At 40.3% G+C, this 25690-nt stretch overlaps 1 long non-coding RNA gene across 1 annotated transcript; it reads left to right on the plus strand.

Moving 5' to 3' along the window:
• The first annotated feature begins 204 nt into the window (after positions 1 to 204).
• Positions 205 to 25629, plus strand: LOC149128511 (uncharacterized). Its single transcript, XR_016233918.1, has 3 exons — positions 205 to 6592; positions 12896 to 13082; positions 24931 to 25629. It is a non-coding gene; the product is annotated as an uncharacterized LOC149128511 (long non-coding RNA).
• The last annotated feature ends 61 nt before the right edge of the window (positions 25630 to 25690 follow it).

Here is a 25690-nt window from a genome sequence, read left to right on the forward strand (position 1 = left end):
TTTGTCCATAGTGTTTGTTTTTGCCAAATGTCTTGGGTCCCACGGATCAGACTTATTCAAGTCCCTACCAGGAAACAAGTACTCTAATCCATTACCTGGTGGCATCTTTCAAATAAGATCAATCCTGTATGCTGCAAAGGGACCAATTAGAAAACTATTTCCCTTTCCCTAAAGGAATTTGTCATGGCTCAGAGCAAAACCAGCTTCCAGTAGTTTCTGTCCCCCAGCATTTCTGCAGCAGGAAGAGTCAATTGTCCCTCAGAATCTATGGCTCACTCTCCACATACACAGATTTGACAAAATCCAGTTTTTCAGGGAAAAAATGATTTTAGTTAAGCTCAGAAAATCTCAAATGTTTTCAACCTGAAGTTTCTAGTTTTCAACCACTGTTTTTATATCCTGCAGCTCAGCCTAAGCCACAGAGTCTTTGCAAGTTGTGTTGCTTCTGAAAGGCTGATTTCTTTTTTAGGCCACTAGATCTTTTGTGGATGTGACTTTATGGTGTTCTGCCAGAATTCATCAGTAATTATGAGTGTACTAGAAAATACAAAGGCAAGAATATACCTTGTTCAGGTGTCCTGCCGTAAAAGACAGGGCTTGATGGGTTTGTTGTCAATGAGTAGTGTTCACGCATTCGTCATGTGTTACTTTTATAGACACACAGCTAATAAACATACAATGATATATGGTATCTTATATAATATATAGGTTTTATTTTTACTATACAGAATACTTATGCTTTACTCTATTCACTGGATATTTAATTATATATACAAAGTATTATCTATACCAACAAGAAAAACAATTCCATTTTAATTATCTTTCTACCTATTAATATATAGAGAACAGATTTTGCGAATTTCATAGATACAATTCTAAGGATATAACAATACTTTCTTCCCTCCATCTCTCCCTTCTCCTTTTATTTTTAAAAATTTCTTTTAATTTTTATGATAACATACTTTTGATTCACTTTATAATCACAGGTTTAATGCTCCTATAAATAAAGAGTTCGACAGTAAGAAATAGACCATTATACTAAAAAAATAGACCACTGCTACTCTGGAGCACAGACAAGTTTTATGAACAAAAAGCAAATCTCAATATGCTAATTTCACTCATATACATCAACTTTTTTTTGTACTCTGTATATTAGCTTAAAAAGATCAGAGAAAACATATATTTGTCTTTGTGGGTCTGGCTTATTTCATCAATGGCCTCTAGTTGCACCCATTTTGTCACAAAATATAGGATTTCATTATTTTTTATGGCTGAGTAGTAATCTATCATGTATGCATACCACATTTTCTCTATCCAGTCATCAGCTGATGGACATCTGGATTGACTCCATATCTTAGCTATTGCGAATTGAGCTGCTAAAAACATAGAGTACAGATAACTCTTTCATATGCCAACTTCATTTCCTTTGGGTATATTCCCAGGAGTGGGATGGCTGGATCATATGATAGATCTGTTTTCAGATTTCTGAGGCATCTTAATAAATATGATTCCAACCTATCGACCTTCCTTTGTCTCTACCAGTCCTACTCCTCAGAGGTAACTAATTTTTGACTATTTTTATTTTTTAAGTCCTTCAATAGTTATCCAAAATAATACACTCACATTGATTTTTCTGTTGCTGTAGACTGTAGAAATTTAGTTCTTAGTTTTACACTATGAGGATTTAGCTATTGGTTTTCCTTAGTCCTCTCTCTAGAAAGTTTGAAGATATTCTCTTAGTCTTTGGTGTCAAAAAAATTCAGTATAATGTGTTGAGGGGTATCTGTCTGTGTTTATTATACTGGATACTGTGTAGACTCTTCATATTTAAAGATATCCTCCTACCACCCCTGGGAAATTCCTCTTTGGTATTTTGTTTTTGATAATATCTGTTCTCTGTTTGTAGAATTCCTGTTAATGAAATATCAGATCTCCTAGGATTGACTTTGAATGTCATTTACTTGCTTGCTCTAATCTTCTTCCTAATTTCCTTTTGTCCTATTTTTAGGAGTTTTCCTCAACTTGGCCTTACACCTCATATACCGTGAATATTCATTTGTAACATCATATTTTCAATTTTCATAATCTATTTTTGTTCTCCATTCATACGTTTTCTAAAAATACAACACCCTCTTCTTGTTTCATACATGCCACATATTCTTGGGTATTTCCAAGCATACTAAATTAGTTTTGTTCTGTAAGTTCTCTTCTATTCCCCAAGTTCTCTCTTCCTTCTGGGGACAGCTGCTGTGTTCATCTGTCTTGAGGTTTCTCTTTTTTGTTGTCAGCTTTCCTCCAATATCTGGTGAGTTTTAGCTGTCTCTCCAGATATCAGAAACAGCAATAAGCAGGCTTCCAGAGGCTCTATGCCTACCTGGAGGGTGTGTCCATTGACAGCCTTTTTGCAAGCTGAAAGCCTGAAGATTGAAAGACCCCAGTAATTAATGAGGAGGACTTTGCCCTGGGTTGCCAATGCTCCTAGCAACTACCCTTGTCCTCTCCCAGTTTCTTCTATTCCACTGGAGAAGAATGTTCCAGTTATTTTGCTTATGGGTAAGGCCCTGGATTTATATTTCATTTAGAGTTGAGGCAGATGGGTATCTGTGGCCAACTGTCTTTCTCCCCTCTACTGTATCAACTAATATCCTTTCTTCTGAATTCTACAAGTTTGTTGAAATCTCCCTGATCTCTGTTAGTTTTGTTGTATGAGGTTTCTAAAAAATAAGCTTTGTGTGTGTGTGTGTGTGTGTGTTTGGGGGGTATAAACACATATGGCCATTTCATGATCCAGAATGAAAATCATATGCATCTCCATTCGTCTCTTTTGGAGACCCAGGTAAACCTAATGACTACAAGGTTCTTTCACTCAGATGAGATCAACACAGCTTCAAAAGATTGAACTCACACTGGAATAAGTTATTTCTAAGATTATTGTGAACATCTATGTCCCTACAAATGAGGGTCATAGTTTTCCCCTTTACATGGATATTATTAGAATTTAAGGATAACATAAATGTATGAATTTCCCCGGTACAATGCCCAGATCATAGAAGGGTCTAAGTTAATATCTTTTTTTTTTAATTTTCCCTTGTGACATGGTGAATATGAGTGTTAGGTGAAAACAACAAATTGCATTATTTGATATTATTTTGCCCCTGCTCCTAGTTGCAGCTGAGGACCTCATCTGCACCTAGGATAGATTCGGACAAAGCACACTGCTAGTAATCTGAATGTTGGGGTTGCTGATTCCTTTTAGATTACTAAAAGTTGTAGACTACAGAAAATAGTTCACTGGTGGGGGGGGTATTGTCATTTGCTTGCTATTATTTTTTGCCTCTACTACTTGAATTCTGGCTAGTTAATGGAAAGAAAGTCTTTTTCTAAATTTTGTGCAGCTAATGGGTTTTGCAATCACTGGTTTCAGAAATTTCTTTTAATAGACCTGAACTAATTGCTTCATTTGGAAGAAGTCAGTTTCCAGAGAGCCCAAGTGATGAAAGAAGGAGCAATGATCCCGTGGTGCCAGAGGTAACTCCAGCCCGGAGGACACCATACTCAGAAACAGCTCATGAATCAAGAATGAACTTCATACTGTAAATAAGCCCAGAAACATTCTGCCGAGCCAGGTCTTAGTTGACACATGCTCTGGGCATCGTCAGCTAGTTAGGTCTTGCAGAAATATGAGGAGCATGGCCCAGCAGAGGCCTTTCAAATGATTCATTTGTTCCGAAAGCTGTCTTTGACTGAAGTTCTGCAGAGTGAGGAAGCAGAGCATTGGGTCAGGATGAGCTTAGAGGTACACAACCGTACTCAACCCTGAACTTCTCCTTAGCTTGTACTTCCTCAGGCTAATTACATCATCCCCTCTAAGCCTTCGTTTCCTCATCTGTAAGAAGGAGGTAGTAATTCTTACTTCATGGGGTTGTGGCAGGGATCGAGTTGTGAAGGGCATAGCAGTGTGCTTGGCAGACAGTGGCTTCTCAGCATGTATTAGTTGTTCTCCTTTGCTCCATACCTTCCCAGCTTCTCCTGCTAGGAAACAGGACGGTGATTACCACAATAAGCAGGGCAGTCTGTGTAAACACCAAGGAACCCAGGCACTGTTTGGCTGGATCCTGGCCTTTAGAAACTTGTACTCCCCACGACTGGGTGACTCATGAAAATAATGGACCTTGGAAGACAAGGAGCACAAATTTAGAACAACTGGGAGAACTGGAAAGTGGATTAAAGCTATTTACCAAACAGTGGCATTGTGCAATCCATGATATTTTTGTTTTAAATTCTGAACAAATATATCGGACCTAAAATTTTGTTTACAGCGTTAGGAATTCTTAATTACTTTACTTGGACTTCACAGAAATAGCAGCTCTCTCTTTTTCTTTTACTTGAGGTTGAAGATTTTTCTTGAAGCTGAGGAAATGAAGAGAGAGAGAACAGACATTCTCTGCATATTTGATCCATAGGGCATTTACCCTTTCTGTAGCTCATAGCCTAAAACCAAAAAAAATCATTATAAAAACTAGAAGAAAACAAAAGGATAGCAAATTTGTGAGCAAGAATCTTTAAGCCTACTTAGTGAAGGCTAGGGGAGTAGAACAGATGGGAAATAGTATTTCAAAATGGTCCCTTTCATTTGGCTTCTGCATTGGAAAGGAACCTAAACAAATACAAACACTAGAATTCTCAGGGCACAAGAACTGTGAGGGGCTTAACTTAGGCATTTTCCCAACCCTTTCTAGGATGTTGGGGAAGAAATCATCAGAGCAAAGGCCTACCACCCAAGAGGGCATTTTTCCACACTTTCTAATAGGTCCCCAAAGCTGTTTAAGTCAGATAGTGGAGCAGGATGGTACCCAAGTATTTTTGAACCATTCTCTGCCTTCTTGGCAAAGAAAGTGGGCAATTTTAAAAAAGCAGTCCACTGGAAGCTCTGAATGGGTGTACTGATATATTTTAGAGGTTTCCAACTCACAATGCACTCAAGGCTCATAAAAGACTTACCTACTCATTGATCAGAGGAGGTGGTAGTCTCTCCCACTCTCAGTATTCCAAGTGGAAACCATTTCTCTTCTCCTGAAAATTAGAAAATCTGCTGCTATAGATTAATTAATTGGTCTCATGATATTGCTCCATGTGGCAAATCTAAATCTTAACAAGAGTCAGATAACCATTTTCTAATCATAGTTAGCATAGTTTGAATGACTACATTAAGTTTTTACTTGAGATGCAGCTCTGATGTGTGGTAGAACAGAAGAGGGATTTTGCTGAATAGAGAAATGCTGGCTGTTTCCTTATATATTGTAGTACCTCTTTCTATCCTTAGCCTTATTTTCCAGTTGAATTATGAAGCATGATTCAGACAGAGGCAGTTTAGCAATACGGTCAAGTCAGACATTCCTGGATTCAAATTCTAAGCTCATTTATTTGCTATGCCTTGAATAAGTTAATTAAATCTGTTGAGCCTTGGTTTCTTCATCTTTACAATGGAATAATAAGAGCTATGTCATAGGATTATTATGATAATTTAATGAAAACATGTATGTCAAGTCTTTGAGGTACAGTCTTAAATATAGTAAATACTCAAAAAATACTGGTATCATCATCATCATCACTATCATCTTTTGGTTCTAGTAGGAATGGTCTCTGAGCAGAAACTGTTTGTTACTGGTTAGTTGCTGCCTACCCAGATTTAGCTCTCTTGGATCCTGGAGTTTTGTTTGTCCTTCCTTTAGTTACAAGAAATAAACCACATAACCTCTACCACCCTATTTGGCCTTGGGGATAGGAGCAGGCTGGAAGGGAGATGTGCGCATTTCTAGGATTTCTACTGGGTCTTAAACACATCTCTGAAATTCTATCTGTGCCTTATTTCAGATCCTAAAGCCGGTTTAAAACGTTATAAATAGCCACAGGAAATTGTAGATGAATTTGGATGTGCCTAGACATCTGGGGTGCTTTTCAAGAGGTAATAACTATCCTCCTCTGTCTGTTTTAAAACGTTTGATGTGCAGGTTTCAAGGGAGACAAATGACAAGGAACAAAATTTTTGTCCTGCTTTCACATTCTACGGAATCCCTTGGGACTTTTTCTTACTCAGCATGTGAAACTGACCCCAGGATACAATATTTGTGAACAGCTCTGTGCAAACAACAAGCCTTGGTTTCTTTCCCTCCTTCCAATTCCCCATGGAATTTTCAGAGATGAACAGAGTCTTTTCATGCTGAGAGCAAGCAGGAATAAATCAGTACCTACTTGCCTTTTCACTCCCTGCCCTCCCTGCCACTTTCACAATCTTCATTTAAGGATTTGTGGAATGAACAAGACACATCTTGATTTGTTTGTGGTGTGCAGAAGTTGAAAAGAGCCAGAAGGAAAAGAGAACCATTTGCACACCTCAGGAGGTTTGGGAAATAAATTTTAATCAGAGAAATTCATTCAAAGGCACATCTTTCCAGTATACAAGTATGTAAAATAAACGATTTTTTTTTTAAATCACATTGCCCTTCCAGGAGGCTCCTGGAGACTTCTGTGAGACCATTGAGAGTCAGTCTGGCAATGAGAAAGCAAGAGCCAAGGAACTCCGAATGCCTATGTGAGTCACCCTTTGCATGAATGATGTGTAACTCAGCTGATAATTTAAGACCTGACTCAGGTAACTTACATATGACTGACTTGATTCCCCCTTTCTGTGTTCTGTGGAAAGCCCAATGCCTTCCCAAGAGTGCTACAAATTCCCAGGGGACATACAAGTTCAGGACCACTTTGGAGCCAAGCAGCTGACACTGAATTGCAGTTCAGTTCTTAAATGCTATGCTAACCTCATGCAGAACTAGGTGTGGAGGATAACTTCTCTCCCTGATTTTCACACAAATCTACTCATCTGGATCTTTTTGAAAGTTTGCAGCAGAGAGATACATACGAAGCACCACAAACAACTTAAGTGTGCTAAATAGCCTTATCTGCCCTTAAAGATGCCTTTAGAGACCCTTCAACTTAAGCACCAGGTTATCACCATGCTGCTGGACTTGCTCCTGCTCCATCTCCTACCTTGGTCATTTCCAGTGGGCAATTTATTGTGCCCCGCCCCCCGCCTTTCTGCCTCTCCTTTTGATTGTCTCTTGCTTTTGTGTGTCCACAGGGAACCACACTTTCAACTTTTCAACCCCAGTGACTTAGTAAGGTGTTTTCCTATGGTACAGTGGTTCCTCCCCAGGGGAGAATTCTAGGACAGCTGCTAGAATAATAGTTGTTTGGAAGCTTAACAAACATGTTTCAGAGGTGTATAAAAGTTCACTGAAAAGTGACTACAATCTAAAATCAATTTGAGGATAGCTCACCATTTAGAGCACTGATATGGGTAGAAAATACCTGTCAGTTTAAAAGCATGTGTTGTGATTCTGCCATTAGATCTTTTTTAAAAAGATTTTATCTATTTGGAAGTCAGAGTTACAGAGAGAGAGAGAGGGAGAGACAGAGAGAGAAAGAGAGAGAGATGTCTTCCATCCTATGGTTTACTCCCCAATTGGCCAAAACAGCCGGAGCTGTGCTGATCCAAAGCCAGGATCCAGGAGCTTCTTCTGGGTCTTCCATGTGGGTGCAGAGACCCAAGGACTTGGGTTATTTTCTACTGCTTTCCCAGGCCATAGCAGAAAGCTGGGTTGGAAGTGGAGCAGCCGGGACTCGAACTGGTGCCCATATGGGATGTGAGCACTGCAGGCAGTGGCTTTACCCGCTGTGCCACAGCACCGGCCCCTGCCATTAGATCTTGTAATGACTTTTCCATAAATATCCTTCTAGGAAAGGAACCTCACAGAATATTTTTCTTTGATTGTTTTTTTAAAAAATAATTACTTATTTATTTATCTATTTATTTGAATGGCAGAGTGACATAGAGAGAGGGAACAACAGAAAGAGAAAAGGGGAGAGAGAGTTAAAGAGAGACAGGGAGAGTGTGTGTGTTTGACCTCACAGTTTACTCCTCCAATGCTCACAATAGCCCAAGCTGGGGCAGAGTGAAGCCTGAATGCACAGGCACTGTGAACATCTCTTGTTTTGACTTTCCAAACTATTTTAATAAAATAACCCCGATTTGTTCTTCCTTCTGCTTGGCACCAGGCTGGACAGAAAGAGCTCTGTGAGATTTCTTTTCATAGTGAGAAGGGTTATGACCAAGCTATTTATTAGCTTCCAAAGGAAGATATACACCACATGCTTTTAAGTCACATTCTGTTGTCCACTGATGTCTTGTTCCCACATGGAATGCATATGTACACACTCACACCCATCACATTCAGAAGAACCCAGGCTTTCAGAGGGAGAAGGGAGAGGATGGATAGCAGACACAAGAAAATGGAGGAAGAGCTCTTCTATTCCCAAATCGACCTCTTCAATTTCAGTCTGCCTCCTGCCATGCCTTTAACACAAGATAAAAGTCCTCTATTTTGCAATTTAATACAAGACTTAAAGTGTGATCCCAGAGGAGCAGCACAGTTAGTGTATTTTCATAATGATGCAAATTAACATTGGATCTCTTTTTCCTGAGAGCTATTTTTTTATGAGTAAAAGAAACTCCAAGGGCATTGAAGTAAGAGGAGTTGAAAAAGTGAAAAAGAGAGAACGTTGATTGAACCCCTGCCATTTACCCAGCAGTTTCTGGTATTTCTTTCTGGTATACACTACTTACCTCGTATATATTGTATAACCAGCAAACACTCTGAAGGATAAGATTGCCTTTTGCACTGTAGCACATCTGCCCAACCTTAGTCATCCCAACATGTTCTCTAACTAATGCATAATTCAGTAAACCTCTATGGACACACACACACACACACACACACAATGTGCTTAGCATCTGGTGTGGATCAGTGGGAACTGAAAAGCCGCAGCACCCCTCAACACACTCTCACACACATATGCACTGTCTCTATTCTGATGTATGCAGAAAAAGCCAATCTTTTACACCTGAAAAAGCAAAAGGCACTTTGATTGCATGGCTAGGTGGGAGAACAGCAGGGCTGAGTATGAAGGGGATACAGTTGTGCTCACTTTCTTCCTCCATACAAGACAGAATCGTGTGTGTGTGTGTGTGTGTGTGTTCACATGTGTATTTTCAATGTATGAAGAGGCCTTGACATGGGTGGACAATACTGGTCAGTTTAAAAGCCTGTGCTGTGATTCTGCCATTACATCTTGTAATGAGCTTTCCATAAACATCCTTCTAGGAAAGGAATCTCACAGAATATTTTTCTTTGATTGCTTTTTAAAAAATAATTATTTATTTATTTATTTATTTATCTATTTGAAAGGCAGAGTGACACACAGAGAGAGAACAACAGACAGAGAGAGAGAGAGAGAGAGGGAGAGAGAGAGAGAGAGAGAGGAAGAGAGGGAGAGAGGGAGAGTGTTTGATCTCACAGTTTACTCCTCCAATGCTCACAACAGCCCAAGCTGGGCCAGAGTGAAGCCTGGAGCCAGGAACTCCATCCAGATCTCCCATGTGGGTGGCAGGGACCCAGGTACTGTTTTTTCATTTTTTTTTGTTTAAGATTTGTTTTGTTTCTTATGCCATGTATGAAGAACATTATTAAAACAGTGTACAAAAACTAAACCAAGGAGTCGTTATTCACTTTGCCAACTGATTCAATATAAGCGGCCCCACTCCAAAGGCAGCTTTCTTGGGTTCACTGAGGATAGTTTGGGGCCTCCCATGGAGAAGAGTCAGAAGAAGAAACTGGACTTAACTGTTCAAGAGGAATTTCTTCATGCAGCTGAACTCACACACAGAGGTGTCAGGCTCTGAGTGACAAAACTGACACAGAATTTGGAAGTACATTTTTTCATCTCAGCCCATCACTACACTGGTCCCCAGGTACAGTCAACTACAAAAACGCTCCGACCCTCTGAGGACTGGGAGCCTTGAGCAATGACATTCTTGAGGTGAGCCTGGGATGTAGGAAACTTTTCCTGCTGCTTTTGAAGCAGTCTACAGGGAACAGAGAACACCGGAGCTGGAGAGGGAGGGTTGAGTTGACAAGTGGCAATGACAGACGCCTTGAAGGATGTGGCAAAAGCTCCTCCAGGGACTCTCAGACATTTCTCGGGGCTAGGGAAAGAACTCTGTACAGGTTGGCTGGGATTCTGCTGAAGCTCAGACAAGAGCTCTTAGGCTTGCAGAAATTTGGGCTGTGCAGGCTTCCTTACCATGGCAAGGTAAGGTGGTTCCTCCAGGGGAAGAAATATCCACCAGCAGTCCAACTGCAGGGTATAACTGATTTTCCCTAGGTCATAATGGTCATGGAAAAACAGGTTCCTACTGGGCCCACAGTAATTATTACAGGTTTAGCTCCAATCCCAAGGGTTTTGTTACTTCAATTGCAAAACTCTCTTAACCTCAGTGTGTCTGGTGTTAGTTTTTTTCTTGATGATAAGGGCGATTAGGAGAGAGGAGTGACCCTAGACCCACAGGGCTCAGTGTCTCCTGGTGCTGCCACATGGAAAACTCCCATCCTCCACGCCTTGTGACGTGTTTGTGAAACAGCTCTTCCCAATTATACTAACATCTGACATCCCCCTTGGTCCCCACCCCATTGATCTCAGAAAGGAGCCATAGGGGCTGGGCCAGGAGACAAATACTTAGGAGAAAATACTGCCTTGTTCTTAGAATTATCCCTCTTCTCACCCCTAGGGCTTCAGAGTCAGTTTGTCAACTTGCCTTTTCCCTTGGGCTAAATTCTCTCCAAGTTTCTAATGGAAATATTGTTGGCAGTGCCATCCTTCTAACCTGCCAAATATATTTTGACATGTCTTAATCTCATCAGACATAATTAGGTCAAGATTAAGGAGATGAGTTAAGTTAGATACAACCTAACTAATATCAAAGGGTTTGTCTGTCAGTTCCAAAGGCTCACACCATGCTTTCTCTCTAGGGTCCTCAGGACCCTCATTCCGTGTCTGTCTTGTCTGAAAAGTTCTTAAGGTGGGTATGCAGATCGTGTTTGCCTGCATCTGTTCTTTCATACAGGACATTATAATACAAGATAGTGACGTCACCAGTATAAACAAAGGCCAGGGGTAGCAGCAAAGTAGGAGCAAATCATTCCAGCTTGGAGAACCAGAGAAGATTTCATGGAAGCCGTCAATATATCAATTCAGGCCTTTTAAGAATGGGCAGACTTTTAACAGATAAAATAGTAAAGGTGTTCATTCATTGCCCCTTCCATTCACAGATATCTTTATGTGCCTGGCTCTGTTCTAGGCAGCCAAAACACACAGGGATAGGGATCATTCCTGCCTTCAAAGAGCATGCAGATGTAAGCAAGGCACAGAGCCCCAGAAGGTACATGGCAAGCTCAACGGTAAGATCTAGGGCCCACTTTATACTGAGGCAAGACGGAGAGCACAGGAGAGGAGACGGTAGCGGGAGCACAGAGGATGTTAATGCCACACTAAGAGGTGGAAGGTGTATTCTGGAGACTCATAAATCGTTAGGACTCTGGAGTTTTAAAAGGTCATGATTAAGTTATATTTTAGCTTACAGTTTTCCGATAGCTTCCTATCTCCTGAAGCATTTAAACGGCTCCTTGTTACTCATGACCAAGGTCTGGTTCCTACGTAGATTTTCAGCCTTATTCTAAACTACTCTCCTTTTCCCTGCTGCCTGTGGACCTTACTGGTCTCTTATTATCACACCACCACAGGGCCTTTGTACAGGTGGTTTCACCTTCTAGGAAAACCCTTCCTGTTTTGCTTAACGAACTCCTCCTCCTTCAGACCCTGACTGAGTCATTACTTTCTGACCTTCCCTCCCCATCTAACTTGCTTTGAGCTAACCCTCTGGTACACGCACATGCATATCTGTGACCCTTGCTTCCTCCCTGTCTCCCTCACAGCCTATCATCCAGGGCAGGGGTTCTGTTTTATTCATCATTTTCTGTCTGGTGCTTGGTGCAGCACCTGGCACATTGTAGTCATGCAATCAGTATTTACCAAAAGTAAAGAGAAATTGAATGTCTTTTTTTTTTTTTTTTCCTGTAACATTGTCAGGGATGGTTGTGGCTGAAGGCACAACCTGGTGACTTCACAGTTAGCCATTTAGTTGTAAATTAGTAATAATCTCTAATCTCTCCTTGTGGCAGCATTGGGGTCATCAGAGTGATGGGTCTTCCTCTAACAGCTGATTAGGCTGAACTCAGGTGCTGATTAATTCCTCTCTCCAGGAGTCATCACACTCTAGCTTCTGGGTGTGAAAAGGTCCTCTTGTTTTCCATTGGTTAATTAAGTGCAATGGCTAGTCACAGATCAGAAAGATGACAGTATCAAAATGAGTGAGAATGTGCCGAGTGGGAATGCAGTGAATTTTAGCTGTGTGTGAAGAAAGGGCTTAACATTTAAATTACAGAAAATCGACAGCCCCAGGAAAATTGCATTTATCAACTCTGAAATTCTGAATGGTTAGAATAAGTGCGCTGATGAATCTGTGCTTCTCTCTTCTTGCTGATTACATGAGAGGAAATGGGCTTGATCTGTAGAGAGAGAAATTTGAGCAAATTATTTCTCAACAAATTTCCAGAGATGGCTTATAAGGTCTTTTTTCATGGGATGAAGGGTAAAGTTGAAGCAGGGATTTTCACTGCTCTGTTGTTGAGCATCCTCCTGCGTCTGGATAGTGTGGGTGGAGGAAGGGGGCACAGAGTTCCCCTACCCATTAGGATTATGCTGCCACGCAGGGATCCAAAGCTCTAGAATGACCACCCTGCAAGAGGTTTCTTGTTTTAATCTGGTAATGTTTTGCAAACCCCATGAATCATCACGTATGCCATGCTTGAAAGATTTTGACAAGTTTTATGAGTCTACCTAGTGCTATTTATTTTTGTTCTCTTTCATTCCTTCTCTGCAGGGAGGAGCACTTTCAAGGGCATCCTTCACAGAATTGGACAGGAGCCACAGTGGCAAATCTAACTCCATCATCCTGGGGCAAGGAGTAGCATGCGTTGCTCTTGCCAACTCCCTGGTATGGCATTACATGACTGATAGAAGCAGCTATTTGCACAACTAGAAACCAGAGCAGATTCCAGGAACTGGAGGTGAGTAGGCAACATGCTATTTTTGAATCTAAGTAACCCCTGAGGGATGTCCCAGATCCACGTTTGCTGGGGACCTACCTGTTACAGTCTAAGATGCATCCACAGGCTCTGCCCAACATGACTGCAGTACGGCACCGTGCCTGAATTATCCTCCATGAGAACTTCTGCTTTGGGACATTGCACTGTCCATGGAAGTGGTAGCAAAATAGTGCTACAGAGATCATTTTAGTAATTCATTTAATTGACTTCAGTTTCTAAATCCAGCTATCCAGTACAATAGCCACCAGTCACACGTGGCCAAATTAAACTGTGACTCGTGACTACAAATCACCACAGCACACTTAATTTCAATCCTATGAAATTCTGGTTGGTATTAAGTCACTCCCCCTCAAAAAAATTAAGGAAACCATGGTCAGTAAGTTTAAGAAACTGGGCTTAAGCCAATTCATATAGTTTTCTATTGTGCAATTTGTAAGCACTTTTAACGTATCACTGATCACTATGTCCTTCTTAGTATAATGTGGGGGCAATTCCACAATGATACATAGCCACAGCACACATTCTGTTTGTTCCAACAGGGTGACTCAAGGAACACACCACCTGAGAAATGACTCTCTATGTGAAAAGGACCCAGAAAGAATGTGTCAGGCAGAGAGAACTGGGATCTATGTCATTTGTGAGATATGCTTCCCAAAAGCATGGACTGTGACCATCAGGGAGTTAAGCTTAGCTGCCTTGCCATGAATTGTCTCATGCTGTTGGCATCCCTCTGACTTTCTATCACATTTTCCCTACACCAACCTTCATGTCACTTTCTGTTCTGTAAAAAAATGAAGGGGTCCTGGCCGGCGCCGCGGCTCACTAGGCTAATCCTCCACCTTGCAGTGACAGCACACCGGGTTCTAGTCCCGGTAGGGGCGCAGGATTCTGTCCCGGTTGGCCCTCTTCCAGGCCACCTCTCTGCTGTGGCCAGGGAGTGCAGTGGAGGATGGCCCAAATGCTTGGGCCCTGCACCCCATGGGAGACCAGGATAAGTACCTGGCTCCTGCCATCGGATCAGTGTGGTGCGCTGGCCACAGCACGCCGACTGCGGCGGCCATTGGAGGGTGAACCAATGGCAAAGGAAGACCTTTCTCTCTCTGTTTCTCTCTCTCATTGTCCACTCTGCCTGTCCAAAAAAAAAAGAAGGGGTTCTATTGGAGGAGCTACATGATGCATTCCAGGTTTAAAAGTCTATGGGTCATCCATACTAACTTAAATCCTTGAAATTTCCTACTTTTTTAAGTACTTCCAAATCACAGGTGAATGGTGCCTGAAGTTGAAAACTAAGCTGAGTCAATATCCATTGTATCACAGCCTTCAGCTATCTGAGGCCCCTAACTACAGGGAAGGAAAGCACACCCTCCAGAGTATATGAAACTGGGGAATGCACATGGTACCTAACCAAGAAGGGGCGTGAAGAACCCTGAAGAAAAGGCAGTGTCATTGCTTATAAGTAAGTACAATGGACTGCAAGAGCTTTGGATGATGGGAGTTTTTCCTGATGATAACTGCAGGCCTCTGAAGACAGGGAGATGACATAGTCACTGATAAGCCGGGAATAGACCGGCTCACCATGACTGGTAAAAGGTATCTATGTGTAATGGAAAGTAACATGACTAGAATTAGTCAGACCAATGGGGGAGATCATACCAATTATCTGAGCGAGAGATGGTGGCCCAAGACTAGACCCACGTTTTTGGCTTGGACAACAAGGTAGATGGTGGTATTCATTTTAGGGAATAGAAGAATTAAAGGATGACCAGGTTTAGGGCCAAGATAATAACGATGCCTTTCAGTTGGGACACATGAACTGTGAGATAGTTGTGACAATGTCTGAGAGGTGATGTGTAGTAGGAGATTAGAAATACAGACCTGGATCTCAACCAGAAGAACATGACTAGAGATTGTCAGTAGTAAAGGAGGAATGGCTAACATAAGAGGCCGTATGTGGTGACAGCTGAGAGAGGGATCTGGAGCTCCACAACTTCCTTGTGGTGTAACTTTCAGCAAACTACTTTACTTGTCCACATCTCAGCTTCATCACTGGCAAAATGGGGGGAACTAGATTTTACCAATAGAGTCACCATGAGGATTAAATAAGATAATATATAAAAACATATAGATAAAAGAATATGTGGAATTCTTTTTAAAAAATTTATAAAATTTATATAAGGGGAACAAATTTCATAGATACAGATTTAAGACCATAATGATACTTACCACCTTAACTTCTTCCCCTCTCTCACTCCCATCCTTCCTCTTCTCTCCTTCTTACTCTTTTATTTTAATTCTTATAATGGCACACTTTCAGTTTACTTTATAATCATAAGCTTAATCCTCCACTAAATAAAGAATTCAACAAGTAGTAAGTAGAAAAACCACTGTTCCTCAAGTGTACAAAGGCTATAAATAAACAATAATAATAATATCTAAAAAATCTCCAAATGTCAATTTTGCTCAATTTACATTACATTTTGTACTCTATACATTGGTTACCACAAATTAGCAATATTGATGTGACTATTTTCTCCTTTACAAGGTGAGAAAACTAAAATGAATGACCAATGTATAACTGCTGGAATCCAAAGTGGCAGTGTCAAGACTTAAACCTAATTCTTCCAATATCCTTCCCATTTTTCACTGCAGCTGAAAACTTTAACCACTCAATGCATCAAACCCTTATTTGTGAAATGAGAACAGTCCACAGTGATACCATCTGAAACATACCGATCTCATGTGAAATGAGAATAACAATAATATACACTGTTTAAGGTTTTTATACTATTTATAGAACATTTAGAAAAGTGCCTGAGATACTACAAGTGCTACAGAATGCTTGTTATTAGCAATAGAATAATGAATAATGATAATAGCAATCACAAAATTTTGCCTGTAATCTGCTACTTGGTAGAATAAAAATGTCTCCTTTTAGAATCAACCAGCTGGAATGGAGGTAGGTTTTAAGGGTGTGTCAAGCATTCCCTTTGCAATAGGAGGAAGAAGAATCCTAGGAACTTTGTGTACCAGCTGAGTAAAACTGGCAAGGCGAAATTACTAATTATTCTTCGGCCTGGGTACGTGCACTTGGGAAGGGTGGATAGAGGAGAAAGATTTTAAATCTCCTGATCTCTGGAGACAGTTGCCACATCTGGTATCAACTGAAACATGCCCTCATAAGGAATAAATACCTCTACAAAACAAAGCATGGAAGATAGGCAAATGGGAGAAAAATGAGCCCAGGGATACAGAAAAAGCAGAGGTCAAAATAAATCTGATTCCTGGCTCCCTGCTCTCTGATCTATTCATGTAGCTTCAGGATTTGTTTGTGATTGTTTGTGTAGTTGAGAATCTCTGGGGCTTTTCAATTGTTTTGTATTTCAAAGTCCAACCCAGCAGGATGCAAGTTTTATGCCTCTATTCCCATTTTATCAGGAAAGAACAGAGTGAAAACTTTTTAATCTCCCCCCTGCCCCACTCTCAACATGGCTGAGATGATTTAATGCCTCATAAGAGAAGTAATTTTGTGATAATGACACAAAGGCAGCAATTAAAAAATATTGCTTGTTTCAGGGTCTATAAATTGGCTGTTGGTAATTGACAACAGAATGTGTTTTCTAATCCACTGAAATGATATCTTATTGCAAGCTGGCATGGTAATTACTGTATTTGTACAGTACCAGAGGAGTTCCAGCCTGAGTTTGACAGGGAGTTGATTAAATCACCCAGGTGTAATTGAAGGTTTTGATTGCATTGCCTCTAAGCTGATCAGCATCAGTAATAGCCTGGCTGTCTGCTGTCATGTGCTTTCAGAGCGGTTGGTGTATCAGTCCTTTCCATCTCCCTCCTTGTCCCCTGTCTCTGTTGTGCTGGTGTCAACAAAGAGCCAAGAGAGCTTCTCCGTGCAGAAAAAAAAAAAATAGGAGTAGACAGCAGATCCCTCATGCTGGACCTGAGTGACATCATTGGAAACAAAAAGCAACCTGTTTCTCACTGCCTGCTCTATCTCTGTAGGTGACAGGGGCATGCACTACAGCACTCACAAGATGCAACACATGGACATATGTCTGTGTTACGTAAGAAAAGGGCTTTAGCTCATTATTTGTTCATTTGGTGATTTCAAGTGTTTTAAAATATTTACTCTTGTCTTTTGCAACAAAATGGATGCAACTGGAAACTACCGTAGTTAGCGAAATAAGGCAGTTCCAAAAGACAAATATTCTATGTTTTACCAGATCTGTGGTAACTAATAGAGTATAAAAATACAATGTATGTAAGCCAAATTGACATTTTGAGATTTGATTATTGTTTAGAGCCCCTATCTGTTCTGTTGAGGAACAGTGTTTTTTTTTTTTCTTCTTACTATTTGTTAAATTCTCTACTTAATGGAGAATTAAGCTTATGATTATAAAATAAACTAAAAGTATGTCATGGTAAAAATTAAAAGAAAGAATAAGAAAGGAAGGAGGAGGGAGGGTAAGGTGGGAATATTGCTATGCTCCTAAATCTGTATATATGAAATACATGAAATATGTTCACCTTATATAAATAAAAATTTGAAACAATTAAAAATGAATTACTTGGCCGGCGCCGCGGCTCACTAGGCTAATCCTCCGCCTAGCGGCGCTGGCACACCCGGTTCTAGTCCCGGTCGGGGCGCCGGATTCTGTCCCGGTTGGCCCTCTTCCAGGCCAGCCCTCTGCTGTGGCCAGGGAGTGCAGTGGAGGATGGCCCAGGTGCTTGGGCCCTGCACCCCATGGGAGACCAGGATAAGCACCTGGCTCCTGGCTCCTGCCATCGGATCAGCGCAGTGCGCCGGCCGCAGCGCGCTGGCCGCGGCGGCCATTGGAGGGTGAACCAACGGCAAAGGAAGACCTTTCTCTCTGTCTCTCTCTCTCACTGTCCACTCTGCCTGTCAAAAAAAAAAAAATGAATTACTTACCAAGGGGAGAAGTTTTACTGGTAGTTGTGCAGCATTTTGGTCAATTATCAAAAGAGATGTGCTATGATGAACCTTTAAATATGTTAGTATTAGTCCACTTCTTTATGTGGTATTTTCTGAGTGACCTTTTTGCCTAAAGCACATTTCAGAAAAGAAATTAAGATACATAAATTAATTCCAACACAAAGATGAAATTGTATATTATTTATGTATTTTGAAAACTAAATGGTATAGAAGAAAAAGAAATAGGAGAGTACTTGAAGAATTCATGGAAAGTGGAATTAAAGGTAAATTTATTTTGGTGTAGAACATTGGAAACTCAAGCATAGATTTTTCATCATATACATTTCCATGAACTCTCTGAATTACCCTTATCTTCAACATACTACAAACATATACTGGCCTTCATTTACTATCATCTGTGGGTGATAATGAGATGAACAAGGTTTCTTCTAGAAATTCACAGTCTAGTCAAGAAAGCAGTAACAATAATAACAGGATGATTGCTAATCCTTCTATTGTTTACTTTGCCTGCATTATTCTGAACTTCTGAGGTAGACACAATATTTTTTTGTCATTTCACAAATAAAATGGTTTAGGACGTTAAATAACATCTCCTATGAAGAACTGGAAACTGGTTGATTCAGTCTGACTACAGGCCTTTCACAATAACCTGGCAAAGTAATTGTTGCCTCCATTTATAAATAAGAAAGCTGAAGTATAGAGATTAAGCAAGTTGTCCAAGTTCAGCCTTTAAAAAGTAGTCGAGTGTAACTGTCATCCTAAGCGGAAGGAAATAAATGTTTTAGCATGTCTGAGAAGCATTTTGTGAGCACCAAGGTGGAAGTCATTCAGACTGGTTTGTTGAGGGCAGCCTTCATAAAGGATACAACTTTTGAGTTGAGATTTGAGAGCAAGAGGCTGAGGTTGGACTGGCTTCTCACTGGGTGGTGGTGTGTGTGTGGGGGGGTGTTAAAAACCAACTAATGTGCTACCTATCATCTAGCCCACAAAAAACAAAACACACACCCACACAAACTGAACACAAAGGAGATAATTTTAATAAAAGGAAAGAAAATTTATTGACACAATCGGAAATTTTGGAGTATCTGTGGAATTTGTTAATGTATTCTCCAGCCCAATACCCTCCTGTTGGTGTGGAAGAGCGAGAACTGGCTATAAAATCCGGATCTCTTCCTCAAATTAGCTAAGTCTTGTGAAAGGCCTCAGAGCCAGCCCCAGCTTTGTTTCTGGGATGGATGGAATCTTGCAAGAAGAACCTCCCTTCAAAATTCTGTCCATATTTTGGCTTCAAAGAAAAATTGAGCGCAGAGGTGTCCATGCTCAGATGAACATTCAGCTGTGAAGACCAGGAAAGGTTGGAAGAACTTAATGGGGTTGAGCTGGGATTTGGAGGTTTTGAGTAAACATTCCAATATGTCTGAATGGTGCTCTAGAGGAACACTACAGAAAGGAGAAGATGTAGGTGGCATCTTCTTTTCTAGGATGGCATCATAGGATAGATCTGCCTGTAACTGGTCTCTAGAAGCCAACAATGTCCATTTAGTTACCTGAACTTATTTCCTGAAAATCTAAACCAGTGAAGATTTTTAACATTATCTTCTGTAGTCAGTACTTGGCTCCATTTTTAGGGATGAAAGAATGTTCTGGAATTCAACAGGAGAGAAATATAGCTCTCTGAGAGTTAAACACAGATGGCCTTTGATTCCTACGCAAACTCTGTGGCAAGGGCCAGTTCAAGAACATACATTTGGAATCTTGCCATTTTCTGTGCTAATGTAAACCAAGTCATTTTAAAATTCCTTTGCAGATGTGCAGGGTAGGTACTAGAGTGAGGCAAATGACCCAGCTTTGGGCACGAAGTATAAGGGAACAACTTAAATTCAAATCTAGATGAATTATCCCCAGAAATTCCTGATCCAAAGAAATAAATACAGGATCAATAATAGAGATGTTTCTTTTTGGCTCAGGTCCAATACAGCTTGTTAGGGCACTGCAGAGATGTGAAGCAGAGAAGGTGCCTGATGTACAGCTAATGAAGAGAGGAAGCAGAGGCCTCAACAGTGGTTCAGATCCCAACATAGAGCCTAGTTTTCAGGGTGGGTCTTTGGCTAAGCAATTTAGCCACTGCTTGGCATGCCTGCATCCCATATTGGAATGCCTGCATTTAACTACTGGCTCTGCTCCTGATTCAAGATTTCTGCTCTTGCATACAGTGGAAGGCAGCAGGTGCTAGCTCAAGTAGTTGAGTCTCTGTCACTCCTGTGAGAGATGTGGATGGAGTTCTTCACTCTAGATTTGGTTGACCCAGTCCATTGTGGGCATCTGGGGAGTAAACCAGTGAATGGGAACTACCTCTCTCTCTCTCTTTCCCTTTCAAATAAAAGACTATTTAAAAACAATAATCCTAGATTTCTAGAGACCTGATGGACTAAGTCTTCATTAATAACAAGAATATTGTTCTGTTGTCCAAGTAATTGGAAATATTCTAGGATATGTCATGCCCAGGACTCACCCCAACTGTTAGGTGCTCCTATTGTTGTCTGTAATTGTGTGTCAGCAGCCAGTCAGAACAGAAATATGTAGTCATAGAACAGGTGGACAAACAGAAGTATGGACCAATTCAGTGACTAGTTACTTCTTATTGCTGAATAAATAAATGGATGAACGGGGATAAATGGAATAGGACAGAGATGAAGAGCATTCCAGAAAACTCCCACAGCATGACTATTGCTCTATACTAGTGTGCATGCCTGCAATGAGATCACACTCTGTATTTACTGATCTTAAAATAGTGAAGAAGCTATTATAGGATAGCAATTATCACATTTATTCAGTATCTACCATACTTAGCTCTATAGTGGACATTTGAATTTGTTTTGCCATTTTTTTCAAAGATTTTGTTTGTTTATTTGAAAGTCAAAATTAGAGAGAAAGAGAGAGAGAGAGACAGAGAGACAGAGAGAGACACACAGAGAGAGATACCTTCCATCTGCTGGTTCACTCCCCAGATGGCTGAAAAACTAGGAGCCAGGAGTTTCTTCCAGGTCTCCCACGTGGGTGACAGGGGCCCAAACACTTGGGCCATATTCGCTGCTTTTTCTGGGACATTAGCAGTGAGTTGGATCAGAAATGAAGCATCTGGGACATGAACCAGCACCCATAGATAGGCAGTGGCATTACCTGCTACGCCACATTGTCAGTCCTTTGTTTTGCCATTTTTCAAGCTCATTTGCTCATCTGGAAAAGTCGAGACCATTAAATCTACCCTCTGGTTCTGGTGAAAATTTGAAAGTAAATATTGTAATTTTTATTATTTCAAATTATATTGAAACGGGGTATAGAAGAAATGAAAAATACAGTCTTTTCTTAGCACCTTAACCTGAAATTAAATGCGAGATAATCCTATATTTCTGTACATTTTATTTATATAAAACAAATAATTCAATAACATTCACATAGATATTTAATGTGTAAGAAAGTGAAAGAGAAAAAAATGTTATATTCATTTAATTTTTAAAGGAAACACAAATGCTTTTTGGATCTATTTAAGAATAAATATATGGTATTTTTCATGTGCATCTATTAATTATGTGCATTAACTTACTTAAGTTTAACTGTCAGTCAGGGGCCAGTTGAAAACAAGGTAATGTTTATGTCTGTGAGCTCTCCATGGATAATCATGATAGAGTTAAAAAAAAAACTCTATATATTCTTCTATTCTCTAGATACTCTCCACATTGCATTGCAACATTTATCCATGATTCAATCAAAGGTTAAACATAACCACATTAGTTATTTCTGGAAACGCAAGCAAAAGAATTAAAACATCTCAATTCCATGACATTGTTCCTCCTGTGGCACACAATGAGAACTATATCCCAGGAAAATGAGCAGAACTTACTGTTGCCCCGCTTCTCAGAAACAGACTCAGATGGGGAAAGTCATTGACAAAGGCTCGTAGCAAGTCAGCAGTACCAGGTTTTGAAACTGGTTCTTCAAATGTCAAATTCCATGAATTTTCCAGTATCATTTCATGAATGGTCTCTTTCCTCACTTCCAAATAGTTTCTCCATTGCCCATCTCATCCCACTGTTCTGCTCACTTCTATCTCTATCAATGGTATTTTTTTCTTTTTTTTTAACTTTTATTTAATGAATATAAATTTCCAAAGTACAGCTTATGGATTACAATGGCTCCCCCCCCCATAACTTCCCTCCCACCCGCAACCCTCCCGTTTCCCTCTCCCTCACCCATTCCATTCACATAAAGATTCATTTTCAATTCTCTTTATATACAGATGATCAGTTTAGCATATATTAAGGAAAGATTTCAACAGTTTGCACCCACATAGAAACACCAAGTGTATACAAAGGCTGTTGATTTTTGTGCATTCATTTTATACCCTGCTACTTTGCCAAAATCTTCTATGAGTTCCAATAATCTCTTAGTAGAGTTCTTTGGGTCCCCTAAATAAAGAATCATATCATCTGCAAAGAGGGATAGTTTGAGTTCTTCCTTCCCAATTTGTATCCCTTTAATTTCTTTTTCTTGCCTAATAGCTCTGGCTAGAACTTCCAGAACTATATTGAATAGCAGTGGTGAGAGTGGGCATCCCTGTCTGGTACCAGATCTCAGTGGAAATGCTTCCAACTTTTCCCCATTCAATAGGATGTTGGCTGTGGGTTTTTCATAGATTGCTTTGATTGTATTGAGGAATGTTCCTTCCAAACCCAGTTTGCTTAGAGTTTTTATCATGAAAGGGTGTTGTATTTTATCAAATGTTTTATCGGCATCTATTGAGATAATCATATGGTTTTTCTTCTGCAGTCTGTTAATGTGGTGTATCACATTGATTGTTTTGCGCACATTGAACCATCCCTGCATACCAGGGATAAATCCCACTTGGTCTGGGTGGATGATCTTTCTGTTGTGTTGTTGCATTCTATTGGCCAGAATTTTATTGAGGATTTTTGCATCTATGTTCATCAGGGATATTGGTCTGTAATTCTCTTTCAATGCTGCATCTTTTTCCGCTTAGGAATTAAGGTGATGCTGGCTTCATAGAAAGAATTTGGGAGGACTCCCTCTTTTTCGATTGCTCTGAATAGTTTGAAAAGAATTGGAGTCAGTTCTTCTTTAAATGTCTGATAGAATTCAGCAGTGAATCATTCTGGTCCTGGGCTTTTCTTTGTTAGGAGGGCCTTTATTACTGTTTCAATTTCTGTCTCCGTTATGGGTCTGTTTAGGTTTTCTATGTCTTTCTGGTTCAATTTAGGTAGATTGCATGTGTCTAGGAATCTATCCATTTCTAATAGGTTTCCCTGTTTGCTGGCATACAAGTCCTTGTAGTAATTTCTGATGATTCTTTTTATTTCTGTGGTGTCTGTTGTTATGTTTCCTTTTTCATCTCTGATTTTATTGATTTGGGTCTTTTCTCTCTGCTCATCCTTTAATTCTTCTATTCCCTAAAATGAATACCACCATCTACCTTGTTGTCCAAGCCAAAAACGTGGGTCTAATCTTGGGCCACCATCTCTCGCTCAGATAATTGGTATTATCTCCCCCATTGGTCTGACTAATTCTAGTCATGTTACTTTCCATTACACATAGATACCTTTTACCAGTCATGGTGAGCCGGTCTATTCCCGGCTTATCAGTGACTATGTCATCTCCCTGTCTTCAAAGGCCTGCAGTTATCATCAGGAAAAACTCCCATCATCCAAAGCTCTTGCAGTCTATTGTACTTACTTATAAGCAATGACACTGCCTTTTCTTCAGGGTTCTTCACGCCCCTTCTTGGTTAGGTACCATGTGCTTTCCCAGGTTTCATATACTCTGGAGGGTGTGCTTTCCTTCCCTGTAGTTAGGGGCCTCAGAGAGCTGAAGGCTGTGATACAATGGATATTGACTCAGCTTAGTTTTCAACTTCAGGCACCATTCACCTGTGATTTGGAAGTACTTAAAAAAGTAGGAAATTTCAAGGATTTAAGTTAGTATGGATGACCCATAGACTTTTAAACCTGGAATGCATCATGTAGCTCCTCCAATAGAACCCCTTCATTTTTTTACAGAACAGAAAGTGACATGAAGGTTGGTGTAGGGAAAATGTGATAGAAAGTCAGTGGGATGCCAACAGCATGAGACAATTCATGGCAAGGCAGCTAAGCTTAACTCCCTGATGGTCACAGTCCATGCTTTTGGGAAGCATATCTCACAAATGACATAGATCCCAGTTCTCTCTGCCTGACACATTCTTTCTGGGTCCTTTTCACATAGAGAGTCATTTCTCAGGTGGTGTGTTCCTTGAGTCACCCTGTTGGAACAAACAGAATGTGTGCTGTGGCTATGTATCATTGTGGAATTGCCCCCACATTATACTAAGAAGGACATAGTGATCAGTGATACGTTAAAAGTGCTTACGAATTGCACAATAGAAAACAATTTGAATTGGCTTAAGCCCAGTTTCTTAAACTTACTGACCATGGTTTCCTAAAAAATACTGTTTGACTACTAGTTATAGCATTAAATCACAATGTACAGCACATTAAGGACAGAGATCCTACATGAGGAGTAAGTGCACAGTGACTCCTGTTGTTGACTTAACACATTGACACTCTTATTTATGGCATCAGTAATCACCCTAGGCTCTTGTCATGAGTCGCCAAGGCTATGGAAGCCTTTTGGGTTCACCAACTCTGATCATATTTAGACAAGGTCATATTCAAAGTGGAGGTTCTCTCCTCCCTTCAGAGAAAGGTACCTCCTTCTTTGATGACCTGTTCTTTTCACTGGGATCTCACTCGCGGAGATTTTTCATGCAGGGTTTTTTTTTTTTTTTCCCAGAGTGTTTTGGCTTTCCATGCCTGTAATACTCTCATCAAAAACAATAAAATACCTTGGAATAAACTTAACCAAGGACGTTAAAGATCTCTACGATGAAAATTACAAAACCTTAAAGAAAGAAATAGAAGAGGATACCAAAAAATGGAAAAATCTTCCATGCTCATGGATTGGAAGAATCAATATCATCAAAATGTCCATTCTCCCAAAAGCAATTTACAGATTCAATGTGATACCAATCAAGATACCGAAGACCTTCTTCTCAGATCTGGAAAAAATGATGCTGAAATTTGTATGGAGACACAGGAGATCTCGAATAGCTAAAGCAATCTTGTACAACAAAAACAAAGCCGGAGGCATCACAATACCAGTTTTCAGGACATACTAAAGGGCAGTTGTTATCAAAACAGCATGGTACTGGTACAGAAACAAATGGATAGACCAATGGAACAGAATAGAAACACCAGAAATCAATCCAAACATCTACAGCCAACTAATATTTGATCAAGGATCCAAAACCAATCCCTGGAGTAAGGACAGTCTATTCAATAAATGGTGCTGGGAAAACTGGATTTCCACATGCAGAATCATGAAGCAAGACCCCTACCTTTCACCTTACACAAAAATTCACTCAACATGGATTAAAGACTTAAATCTACGACCCGACACCATCAAATTACTAGACAGCACTGGAAAAACCCTGCAAGATATAGGTACAGGCAAAGACTTCTTGGAAAATACCCCAGAAGCACAGGCAGTCAAA

This window comes from Oryctolagus cuniculus, chromosome 1 (genome assembly GCF_051225735.1).
Source record: "Oryctolagus cuniculus isolate XC-2025 breed Fujian yellow rabbit chromosome 1, ASM5122573v1, whole genome shotgun sequence".
NCBI classification, from domain to species: Eukaryota; Metazoa; Chordata; class Mammalia; order Lagomorpha; family Leporidae; genus Oryctolagus; species Oryctolagus cuniculus.